This window comes from Bombina bombina, chromosome 4 (genome assembly GCF_027579735.1).
Source record: "Bombina bombina isolate aBomBom1 chromosome 4, aBomBom1.pri, whole genome shotgun sequence".
In the NCBI taxonomy this organism is placed as follows: Eukaryota; Metazoa; Chordata; class Amphibia; order Anura; family Bombinatoridae; genus Bombina; species Bombina bombina.
This window is the reverse complement of record NC_069502.1, coordinates 966,092,130-966,104,565: the sequence shown is the minus strand read 5'-3', so window position 1 is coordinate 966,104,565 and position 12,436 is coordinate 966,092,130. Positions and strand designations below refer to the sequence as shown.

At 36.8% G+C, this 12,436-nt stretch overlaps 1 protein-coding gene across 1 annotated transcript in view; it reads right to left on the bottom strand.

Annotated features, from left to right (window-relative positions):
• The window catches only part of MGME1 (mitochondrial genome maintenance exonuclease 1), a 66,695-nt gene that overhangs the window by 28,124 nt on the left and 26,135 nt on the right, over nt 1-12,436 (bottom strand). The gene's annotated exons all lie outside the window — the stretch shown is intronic.

Sequence of the window (12,436 nt, the reverse complement as noted above, 5' to 3'; positions counted from 1 at the left end):
GATCACGATATAGTGATCGAACGAATTCATAGAATAGGCCCAGAGAGGAATGAGGAAGGAAGAAATAAAGGGAATAGACAGATTATTATGAAATTATTAAATTTCCAAGGAAAGATCCAAATCATGAATGCCTATAGAAAGGCAAATGGCGAAATTAACTATAAAGGAAAGAAAATCTTACTATTTAATGATTTTTCATATGAAACATCAAATAAAAGGCGTACATTAGCTCCGATTTGTACGAAATTGATCCAGGAGGGATATCGAGCCAGACTCCTGTACCCAGCTAGACTTAGCATCCAAACTAGGCAAGGAAACAAAATTTTTACTGAAAGTGACGAAGTTAATAAATTCTTAGAAAATAATAGAGATAGTCTGGAGAAGTAGGAAGATCATTGTAGGTCTAATAGGTTTTCATAGTGAAATAATGGCTATAAACTTAAATAGCCTGAGGGCGTGTTTTTATTGGGGGGTTACAGTCAAAGTTATTTTAGGGAAACTCAAATGTATAGAATTAAAATATGGGTTTTTTTTTTTTTTTTCCCCCCTCTGTCTTCCTCTCCCTGCTATGTGGGTTTCTCCCCCCCTTCTTATCTCCCAACTTCTTCTCCTTACCTTAAGTAAAATGGTAAAATGAGTTTGAAAATTGTTTCATGGAACGTAGATGGAATTACATCACCCATCAAACGTAAAGCCATCTTAAGGTACGCAAAGAAATTGGGAACCCACATATTACTTCTACAGGAAACTCATTTGAAGGGAGAAGAGGCGGCTAAATTAAAAGGAGGATGGGTTAAAGAAGTCATATTCACCCCAGGATATCAAAGGAAGAAAGGAGTAGCTATACTATTTAGTAAAAACCTAGAATATAAAATAGATAACTTAATCCGAGATGAGGAAGGCAGGTACATTATAATGGAAGTGGTAGTGGAGGAAAAAAAATTTGTTATATGTAATGTATACGGCCCAAACGAGGAAGATATAAGATTCTGGCAGATATTGAGGGATAAATTACTTAAATATTCTGGCAACACACTAATCATAGGAGGAGATTTTAATATTGCCCCAAATAGTATATTGGATAGATGTAGAGATAGTATAACGCAAACAGGGGAGAAGACACTGGACAAAACGACAATAGCTAAGAGAAAGAGAGAATCTAATATAATAAAGAAATTTCAGCAAGACCTAACAATTTTAGACAGCTTTAGAGTCATGCATCCAGAAGACAGGGAGTATACATGCTGTTCAAAATCTAAAAAAACTTTATCTAGGATAGATTATTTTCTGGTCTCAGAGAAATCATTTGCCGCGATACAAGAAATATATATAGATATGCTAACAATCTCAGATCATGCCCCTATTGCAATCGTGATGAATCTTAAGAAGAAGGATAGGAAGAGTAACCAATTCTTCTTCCCGAAATACTTGATAAAAAACACCAGATTTATAAATTTTTTAAAAGAGAAGTGGGCTGATTATAAACGTTTTAATGAAGGCTTTTTAGATAAAACCCATATATTTTGGAACGCCGCCAAAGCAGTGCTTAGAGGAGAGATTACAACATACCTAATACGATTAAAAAAAAAAAATGAACTTACATAGACAACAGGTAACTAATTGTTTAATTAACAAATACTCTAACTACATACAGGAAAAAAATATGGTCAACTGGCAGAAATATTTACAGGCTAAAAAAAACAGAGATAATTACTTATTACAAAATGAAATCAAAGAGAATATAAAAACTTGTACACAGTTTTACAGGTATGGGAATAAGGTAGGCAGCTTCCTAGCTCGTATAGATAAAAACCATAAGACTAAAAATTTTATAACTAAAATTAAAGACAAAGACCAAATATGGACAAGCACCGAAGACATACAAAAAGTTTTCCTTGAGTATTTCTCAGAACTATACTCAACACAACCCATAAATCTAGATAAGAAGGAAAAATTCTGGGCTTCACTAACAAATCCTCGTTTGGAGAGTAGTCAGTTAAATAGTATTAATAAACCCATTACAGAAATAGAAATAAGTCAGACAATTAAAGCAATGGCGAACAATAAAGCAGCAGGCCCAGATGGTATGCCATCTGAGTTTTATAAAATTTTGAATGATGAAATAACCCCAACGTTAACTATCTTGATGAATAAATTTTGGAACGGTCAGTTAAAACCGTTAGCAGACTTTAATGAGTCCACAATAATTGTAATACCTAAACCAGGAAAAGATCCACAGTCAATTGATTCTTATAGGCCCATTTCACTTTTGAACATGGACTATAAGATATTAACCAGTATATTAGCTAAAAGGATACAAGGGTCACTTGATACTATAATACACCCTGATCAAACAGGATTTATGAAGGGAAGATCTTCAAACACTAATCTGAGGAAGGTCTTCTTAACAATTATAGACCATTGGTATAGTAATAAATACAACAAGAAAATAAATAAAGAAGACATTGCAATAATATCACTGGATGCAAGCAAAGCCTTCGACTCAGTTACATGGGACCATCTTGTCACTGCTCTTAGAAAATTTGGGTATGAAGGGAAATGCCTTAACACAATTGAGATGCTGTATAGGGAGTCCAGGGCATCAATTGTTATAAATAATAATAAAACATCTTATTTCCCTCTTTTAAGAGGGACAAGACAGGGATGCCCTCTGTCCCCCCTAATCTTCAATTTAGCTCTAGAACCTCTACTGATCGCCCTGAGGAATAAGATACAAGGGATAGAGGTAGGAGGTAAGAATGTGCAACTAGCTATATATGCTGATGATCTCTTGGTATTTTCTAGAAAGTCTTGTGAAAGCTTTAATCAAATTTGTCAAATCATAGATAATTATGGTTCCTTCTCAGGGTATAATATTAATAGAAACAAATCTGAAGTTTTGTGGCTACAAAAAAAACAGACATCAGAAGACAAGATCTTCAGGGAAGTAAGCAAACACATTACTTATTTGGGGATTAAGATCTCTAATAATCCTATGGAATGGTATTCTTTAAATATCTGTAACGGGGCAAGGCAATTTTCTGAAACCCTTAAAAGATGGAAATCTCTCCCACTCTCGATCTCCGGCAAAATAAATTTGTTAAAGATGATTGCACTTCCAAGGCTACTATATTTGTTTCAGAATATACCTTTCTTAATCAAAAAACAGGAGATTAAGATAATTAATTCTGCGATCAAAGATTATATATGGATGGGCAAGAAACCCAGGATTAGTTATCAAAAACTAGTCCTTAAAAAAGAATTTCTAGGCCTGGGGCTCCCTAATATTGAAATGTATAATCTAGTGGCGGTTACGAAGATTGCCTTAGACTGGCTCTTGGAGAGTAATCATTTCTCCCTCTTAGACATAGAAAACGGCTTAATAAAACCGTTCTGCTTAAAAAATGTTCTTCACTTAGAAATTAAAAATCTTCCAGAGTATGTTAAAAAAAATAGACTTCTTCAAAGATACAATAGTGGCCTGGCATAGGACATGCAAACTTCTAGGCTTAAAGCCCTTTGCAACTAAATTTTTGTCTATAGAGGGAAATCCAGGGTTTAAACAGGGTCTTTTTTCGGGAACCTTCGCACGCTGGAGAGAGAAGGGATTATCTAAACCTATACAACTAGTTAAAATTAATCAAGAGGTAATGAAGGTTGAAGAATTTGAAGTAATTAGGAATAGATATAGTCTGGCAGACAGACACTTCTTCTCTTTCCTACAAATCAGACACTACTGTTTGAAACTAATGCAACTGCAAGGAAACAACTGGGAGCTTACAGCATTAATCCCGGTCATTAATTTAATCAAACAGGGTAAATACTCTATCTCACTTCTCTACAACCTAATAAATAATAGAAATCATAAACAGCATATAGAGTTAGGGGTCGCAAAATGGAGAGATGTATTTTTTAAGAACCTCAGTACACAAATAATATTGAAAAGTGTAGAAAGGGTAGAAGAGGCATCGCTAGCTATCCCTATGAGGGAGCAACATACTAAGATAATGTGGATGGTATATATCACGCCTGAGAAAATCGCTAAGTGGGGAGGCACTGGAGAGGGAGCATTATGTATAAAATGCAGGCAACAAAGTACAAACTTGCTACATAGTTTCTGGTCATGCCCAAGAATACAAAAACTATGGGGGAAAATAAACTATTGGCTAGGCAAGATATATGAGACCCAAATCACGCTACAAGCAGATCAGGTTATTTTTTTCCACTATAAGAAAGAACATTTAATGTTTAGAAAATTTATAACATTAGTGATTTTAATAACAAGGAACCTTATATTAAAAGGGTGGAAGAAAGTTAAAACTCCAACTCTAATATTGATAAAGGAAAATATTCACCACCAATTCCTGATAGAACTTCAAGATACTTTGTTCCATATTGAAACTAATATCACCCGCTTCTTTGATAAATGGGGAAGGTGGGTTAAAACCCAAGACTTAGAAGAACAGAAACGAATAATTAAAAAGTTTGATAATACAGTATACATAGAAAACTGTAGACTTAGAGGAGAATGGTTATTTGAATAGGATAGATGTCCTATAGGGAGAGGGGGGGGGGAGGCGGGAGGGGTATACCCCCCTTTTTTTTTTTTGTTGTATTTTTATTTTACTGTTTTTGAATATGCGTTGGTTTTATTTTTTTGGGGTTTGGGGGAAGTATACCCGACTGAATAAGAGTTAAGTTAAAAATTATCTACGCCATATTGAAATGTTGACAAGAGTAATTATTTACTCATGTGATCGAAAGTGAGTTTGAATGTTTATTTGTTTTTTCTTGCTCTCGCTCCTTATGTATTGTTTTCTGTTAATTAAAATTGGAAAGGAGTGATATGACTAGTAACATAGTTTGGAAGGTAAAACTTGACATTATATCAAGATAAAAATGTTATCTGAATTGATGAAATTAGTGTAATACGTATGCAGATAAATATGTATAATATTTTGCTGGATTTGTTGTGTTGAAACAATTTACTGTTTTTCTTCCTTTTTCTGTATCTGACATAGAATATCAATAAAACTTCTTTCAAAAAAAAAAAAAAAAAAAAAAAAAAAAAGAAAAAGACTCACTCTCATTTCATCAGTCCATAAAACCTTAGAATAATCAGTCTTGAGATATTTCTTGGCCCAGTCTTGACGTTTCAGCTTGTGTGTCTTGTTCAGTGGTGGTCGTCTTTCAACCTTTCTTACCTTGGCCATGTCTCTGAGTATTGCACACCTTGTGCTTTTGGGCACTCCAGTGATGTTGCAGCTCTGAAATATGGCCAAACTGGTGGCAAGTGGCATCTTGGCAGCTGCACGCTTGACTTTTCTCAGTTCATGGGCAGTTATTTTGCGCCTTGGTTTTTCCACACGCTTCTTGCGACCCTGTTGACTATTTTGAATGAAACGCTTGATTGTTCGATGATCACGCTTCAGAAGCTTTGCAATTTTAAGAGTGCTGCATCCCTCTACAAGATATCTCACTATTTTTGACTTTTCTGAGCCTGTCAAGTCCTTCTTTTGACCCATTTTGCCAAAGGAAAGGAAGTTGCCTAATAATTATGCACACCTGATATAGGGTGTTGATGTCATTAGACCACACCCCTTCTCATTACAGAGATGCATATCACCTAATATGTTTAATTGGTAGTAGGCTTTCGAGCCTATACAGCTTGGAGTAAGACAACATGCATAAAGAGGATGATGTGGTCAAAATACTCATTTGCCTAATAATTCTGCACTCCCTGTATATATGACCATTATTATAGCATACTAACACATCGGTCTGATTTTTAGTAAGCATTGTATAGGTTATATCTGTGGTTCATATACAAATGGATTACAATTAATAGTATTGTTCATAACCAGGTTGTGATTCTAGTAGACATGGTACAGATTGTGGTACATTTGTTTTGTCAGAAGATAAATCACCCCAAACACATTTATTCCCAGTGATGGACAGGCCCTGCACATGCAAATTTTAGTGGAAAACCACATAAGAGCAGCAGACATACAGTATCCGACCACAGCCCTTTTGCCACGAAGCCGGGAGGACAGGTTCCCAAATCTGAAACCTTGTCCACCCACACAGGGTTTAGTATATGGGGCCCATGGTATAGCAGTATAGTAGATAAATCTAGTCAAACAGAAGACATTATATATATATATATATTTGCGGCACATGCTACTACAAGTGCTTTCAAAGATATAACTCAATATATACTGTATAAAATAGCACTTATTAATAAACAAAAAAAGTATATATCTTTATTAAACATAAAAGTAAAATCTGAATAAAACTTGTAGCACAACACCCCATCCTTGAATAAAGCATAAATGGATATGCCAGAAAGTGAAAAATGCTTATAGGTCAATTCCATTATAGTACCAAATAATAATAATTATTATCATTAGTTATTTGTAGAGCGCCAACAGATTTGTAGCGCTATAAACATAGGCATGGTATACTATACAAGCTACAGTTTATAGAGATCAAGTGGATAGAGGGCCCCGTCGAGAGTAATGGGATTCAAGGCAATAAAAAGTATAAGGAGATAATAATAATACCCAGACTCTCATACTCACTCACTTACCATTTTACAGTTATGCAGTATATAACTAGAGACGTTTCCTCACTACATAATCCTGATGCCCCGCTCTGTTCTTGACGCTGTGGAATATACTGACTTTGGGTGGTATTACTTCCAGCTGTTCAGCGTAACTCACAAAAGTTCTCCCAGTCCATCCTGAGTCCTCTACAGACATATTCATGATTTACAGGAGTTCAGGAGAGTGAACATCATTGCATCCATCACCAATTATTACCAATTACCACTCAGGGTCCTCTCCATTTGACACATGTTCATCTAAATAGAGATCCATAAGAATCTTTGTGCCCTAAATAGGAAGCAAGTGTCTCTTTAACAATTATTTACTTAAAGGGACACTGAAGTAAAAATTTAACTTTCATGTTTCAGATAGAGCATGCAATTTTAAGAGACTTTCCAATTTATTTTCGGCTAGATTTAGAGTTCTGCGGCCAAAGGGGTGCATTAGCTACACGTGCTTTTTTCCCCCTGCACCTTTCAAATACCGCTGGTATTTAGAGTTCACAGAATGGCTGCGTTAGGCTCCAAAAAGGGAGCGTAGAGGCATATTTACCGCCACTTCAACTCTAAATACCAGCGGTGCTTACGGACACGGCCAGCTTCAAAAACGTGCTCGTGCACGATTCACCCATAGGAAACAATGGGGCTGAGCTGGCTGAAAAAAAACCTAACACCTGCAAAAAGCAGCGTTCAGCTCCTAACGCAGCCCCATTGTTTCCTATGGGGAAACACTTCCTAAGTCTGCACCTAACACCCTAACATGTACCCCGAGTCTAAACACCCCTAACCTTACACTTATTAACCCCTAATCTGCCGCCCCCGCTATCGCTGACCCCTGCATATTATTATTAACCACTAATCTGCCGCTCCGTACACCGCCGCAACCTACGTTATCCCTATGTACCCCTAATCTGCTGCCCCTAACATCGCCGACCCCTATATTATATTTATTAACCCCTAATCTGCCGCCCCCAACGTCGCCGCCACCTACCTACAATTATTAACCCCTAATCTGCCGACCGGACCTCACCGCTACTATAATAAAGTTATTAACCCCTAATCCGCCTCACTCCCGCCTCAATAACCCTATAATAAATAGTATTAACCCCTAATCTGCCCTCCCTAACATCGCCGGCACCTAACTTCAAGTATTAACCCCTAATCTGCCGACCAGACCTCACTGCTACTCTAATAAATGTATTAACCCCTAAAGCTAAGTCTAACCCTAACACTAACACCCCCCTAAATTAAATATAATTTTATTCTAACGAAATAAAATAAATCTTATTAAATAAATTATTCCTATTTAAAGCTAAATACTTACCTGTAAAATAAACCCTAATATAGCTACAATATAACGAATAATTATATTGTAGCTATTTTAGGATTTATATTTATTTTACAGGCAACTTTGTATTTATTTTAACCAGGTACAATAGCTATTAAATAGTTAATAACTATTTAATAACTACCTAGTTAAAATAATTACAAAATTACCTGTAAAATAAATCCTAACCTAAGTTACAATTAAACCTAACACTACACTATCAATAAATTAATTAAATAAAATACCTACAAATAAATACAATTAAATAAACTAACTAAAGTACAAAAAATAAAAAAAGAACTAAGTTACAAAAAATAAAAAAATAATTTACAAACATTATAAAAATATAACAATTTTAAGCTAATTACACCTACTCTAAGCCCCCTAATAAAATAACAAAGCCCCCCAAAATAAAAAAAATGCCCTACCCTATTCTAAAATAAAAATAGAAAAGCTCTTTTACCTTACCAGCCCTTAAAAGGGCCTTTTGCGGGGCATGCCCCAAAGAATTCTGCTCTTTTGCCTGTAAAAAAACAAACATACAATACCCCCCCAACATTACAACCCACCACCCACATACCCCTAATCTAACCCAAACCCCCCCTTAAATAAACCTAACACTAAGCCCCTGAAGATCTTCCTACCTTGTCTTCACCACGCTGGGTATCACCGATCCGTCCAGAGGAGGCTCCGAAGTCTTCATCCAAGCCCAAGCGGGGGCTGAAGATGTCCATCATCGGGCTGAAGAGGTCCATCATCCGGCTGAAGTCTTGATCCAAGCGCGGGCTGAAGAGATCCATCATCCGGCTGAAGTCTTGATCCAAGCGCGGGCTGAAGAGATCCATCATCCGGCTGAAGTCTTCTATCAAGCGGTATCTTCAATCTTCTTTCTTCCGGATCCATCTTCATCCCGCCGACGCGGAACATCCATCCTGGCCGACGACTTCCCAACGAATGACGGTTCCTTTAAGGGACGTCATCCAAGATGGCGTCCCTCGAATTCCGATTAGCTGATAGGATTCTATCAGCCAATCGGAATTAAGGTAGTAAAATTCTGATTGGCTGATGGAATCAGCCAATCAGATTCAAGTTCAATCCGATTGGCTGATTGGATCAGCCAATCGGATTGAACTTGAATCTGATTAGCTGATTCAACCAGCCAATCAGAATTTTCCTACCTTAATTCCGATTGGCTGATAGAATCCTATCAGCCAATCGGAATTCGAGGGACGCCATCTTGGATGACATCCCTTAAAGGAACCTTCATTCGTCGGGAGTTCGTCGGTGAAGAAGGATGTTCCGCGTCGGCGGGATGAAGATGGATCCGGAAGAAAGAAGATTGAAGATGCCGCTTGACTTCAGCCGGATGATGGATATCTTCAGCCCGCGCTTGGATCAAGACTTCAGCCGGATGATGGATCTCTTCAGCCCGCGCTTGGATCAAGACTTCAGCCGGATGATGGACCTCTTCAGCCCGATGATGGACATCTTCAGCCCCCGCTTGGGCTTGGATGAAGACTTCGGAGCCTCCTCTGGACGGATTGGTGATACCCGGAGTGGTGAAGACAAGGTAGGAAGATCTTCAGGGGCTTAGTGTTAGGTTTATTTAAGGGGGGTTTGGGTTAGATTAGGGGTATGTGGGTGGTGGGTTGTAATGTTGGGGAGGGTATTGTATGGTTTTTTTTTTACAGGCAAAAGAGCAGAATTCTTTGGGGCATGCCCCGCAAAAGGCCCTTTTAAGGGCTGGTAAGGTAAAGAGCTTTTCTATTTTTATTTTAGAATAGGGTAGGGCATTTTTTTATTTTGGGGGGCTTTGTTATTTTATTAGGGGGCTTAGAGTAGGTGTAATTAGCTTAAAATTGTTGTAATCTTTTTATAATGTTTGTAAATTATTTTTTTATTTTTTGTAACTTAGTTCTTTTTTTATTTTTTGTAACTAAGTTCTTTTTCTATTTTTTGTAACTAAGTTCTTTTTTTATTTTTTGTACTTTAGTTTATTTAATTGTATTTATTTGTAGGTATTTTATTTAATTAATTTATTGATAGTGTAGTGTTAGGTTTAATTGTAACTTAGGTTAGGATTTATTTTACAGGTAATTTTGTAATTATTTTAACTAGGTAGCTATTAAATGGTTATTAACTATTTAATAGCTATTGTACCTGGTTAAAATAAATACAAAGTTGCCTGTAAAATAAATATTAATCCTAAAATAGCTACAATATAATTATTCGTTATATTGTAGCTATATTAGGGTTTATTTTACAGGTAAGTATTTAGCTTTAAATAGGAATAATTTATTTAATAAGAGTTATTTTATTTTGTTAGATAAAAATTATATTTAACTTAGGGGGGTGTTAGGGTTAGGGTTAGACTTAGCTTTAGGGGTTAATAAATTTATTAGAGTAGCGGTGAGGTCCGGTCGGCAGATTAGGGGTTAATACTTGAAGTTAGGTGTCGGTGAAGTTAGGGAGGGCAGATTAGGGGTTAATACTATTTATTATAGGGTTATTGAGGCGGGAGTGAGGCGGATTAGGGGTTAATAACTTTATTATAGTAGCAGTGAGGTCCGTTTGGCAGATTAGGGGTTAATAATTGTAGGTAGGTGGCGGCGACGTTGGGGGTGGCAGATTAGGGGTTAATAAATATAATATAGGGGTCGGCGGTGTTAGGGGCAGCAGATTAGGGTTACATAGGGATAACGTAGGTTGCGGCGTTGTGCGGTCGGCAGATTAGGGGTTAAAAATTTTTATTAGAGTGGCGGCGATGTGGGGGGGGGGCCTCGGTTTAGGGGTACATAGGTAGTTTATGGGTGTTAGTGTACTTTAGAGCACAATAGTTAAGAGCTTTATGAACCGGCGTTAGCCCAGAAAGCTCTTAACTCCTGGCTTTTCTCTGCGGCTGGAGTTTTGTCGTTAGATTTCTAACGCTCACTTCAGCCAAGACTCTAAATACCAGCGTTAGAAAGATCCCATTGAAAAGATAGGATATGCAAATGGCGTAGGGGGATCTGCGGTATGGAAAAGTCGCGGCTGGAAAGTGAGCGTTAGACCCTTTAATGACTAACTCTAAATACCAGCGGTAGCCCAAAACCAGCGTTAGGAGCCCCTAACGCTGGTTTTGACGGCTAACGCAAAACTCTAAATCTAGGCGTTTGATTATATAAATTTACATAGCATTTTTGCATACTTTGAGGATCCAGCTACTACTCAGCATGTGCAAATGTTCAATGTGTAACTATACAAGTCTGTGATTGGCTGCTGGCTGTCACATGATACTAGAGATTGGCAAATTGAAGAAACTTTTTAAATTTGTCAGAGTTTACTGCTCATTTAAAAATTCTGAGAAAGTGCTTTTATATTGTCTATTTATTATGCACTTGCCGATTATGCAATTCTAATATATTTAAAGGAATAGTGTATTCAAAATTAAACCTTTATGATTCAAATAGAGCAGGCAATTGCAAGCAACTTTCTAATTTACTCCTTTAATAATTTTTTCTTTATTCTCTTGCTACCTTTATTTGAAAAAGCAAGAATGTAAGCATAGGAGCCGTCTCATTTTTGGTTCAGCCCCTGGGTAGCGCTTTCTGACTGGTGTCTAAGTGTAGCCACCAATCAGCAAGCGCTACCCAGGTGCTGAACCAAAAATGGGCCGGCTCCTAATCTTACATTCAAATAAAGATACCAAGAGAACAAAGAAAAAAAAGTGATAATAGGAGTAAATTAGAAAGTTGCTTAAAATTGCCTAGACTATTCCTTTAATGGTCCTTTAATATAATGCCATTGTGCTTCAGCTCCTTATTTTCCTCACCAGGTAACAAGCAAAGTGTTTACTGTGGAATACAACACATCATCATCTTTATCACACAGTCAGAGGTGTAAAGGAAGTTTTACTCTGTTTTACTATATTTGAAATCATTAGATGTTCAAGAGAAAAAACATTGCACACAGATGTTTTCTAAGGGGAGGTTTCACCTGGGACTACCATTGAGTAAAAAGTACCGCTAATCAAGACAAGTCTAACTCTTTGCAAGAAATCTTTATACACAATTTTAGTTTAGAGTCTGTGTGAACTTGGTTCAATTTATGATTCATTTGACGTGTTATATATCTGAACTACTTGTAAATAGCCCAAAACCTCTTTAAAGGGACAGCTTACCCAAACATTTTCTCCCTTTTAATTTGTTCCCAATTATCCATTTTACCTGCTGGAGTGTATTAAATTGTTTACAAGTGGCTCCTTTACCCTTATTTCTGCATTTCAAATAGCAGATTTAGCCTGTGGTATCCCCACCTATACTGAAAGTTTATAAACTCAAGTACAGGCTATTGCCAGGCACTGTAAACACAACTAGCAGAAGAAATAACACACCCGGTGGGATGTAGAAGATTTAACTAATAAAATTATAATCCTCCATTGTTTTGTACTGAGCTTTAGTTTACAAACGGATATAAAATGAGGAAGCAAGTGTGTGTGCACAAAGTGATAACATAATGAGATCTCA